Genomic DNA, 1,023 nt, shown 5'->3' with positions numbered 1-1,023 from the left:
TCGGGCCTAGACCCTTCATCAGGGTCTAGGCCCGAAACGTCAGCCTTCCTGCTCCTGTGATGCTGCTTGGCCTGCTGTGTTCATCCAGCTCTACACCTTGTTATCTCTGTCTTCCTTGAACATCTTTTTTTCTCATGCTGTTCTCCAAGGGCTTGTTTCTGAAGCTGCATCTCTTAGCCACATATTCTTAAAGAATAGGCCTAGAGTTTAATGAGAAAAATACACCCAGCAAGTGCTGGCCCAGCACTGTTTTTGCCAAAGTGAACACACTTCCGTAAGTTTCTGAACAAATGTACTCACGTTGAAACATAAAATCTTCCAAGAATCAGCACAATTGAAAGTAACAGATTCATGACTGGAAAGGGATACTTGTATGCAAAAAGATAAAAACTATAAAACAAGGAAATGCCCCTTCCTATGTCCCATGCAGCAAACTATTACAATCTATACAGTAAGCGATTGATTTAAAGTGCTGATTTAATCCTGGACTTACTTTTTAAGCTAATTGCTGTATTTGGGTGGACCTGATCAGAGGTTTGGATACTGATCAGGTGAGTAAGACTGGATTCACATGACCACAGGTGCAGAACCCCACCTTGGGCACAAGCAATGAATCCCATTGTCAGTCCAAGCAAAGCAATTATAACCTTCACTTTCCAACATAGGGGACTGGCTGGTGTGCGGGCATGGACAATTTTGCTGGAATGACCTGTTGAACTAGGTTAAAAGCTTGTCGGTACCACACTACAAAGTAGTTGGGGGCCCAAATCACTTGCACTCAAATTTCTGTAATTTGTTTTGAGGTATTTGACTTGATTCTTCCCACATTTTAAGGTTTAAGTCTCAGCCAATGAGTTATGAGTTATTGAACTTGTGGTGGTGGCGGTGTTGGGAATAGGGAGCAATAAGAGAGGAACAGTTGACAAGGAGTTATGCTCCAGGTCGTATGAAGTGGCCTGTTGAAAACTGCAGGTGTGAGGACTGATTAAGTTTGAGTTTTCATTGTCTAGTAGAATACCCATA

The sequence above is a fragment of the Rhincodon typus genome, chromosome 36 (assembly GCF_021869965.1).
Source record: "Rhincodon typus isolate 14 chromosome 36, sRhiTyp1.1, whole genome shotgun sequence".
NCBI classification, from domain to species: domain Eukaryota; kingdom Metazoa; phylum Chordata; class Chondrichthyes; order Orectolobiformes; family Rhincodontidae; genus Rhincodon; species Rhincodon typus.
Note: the sequence above shows the minus strand (reverse complement) of the source record.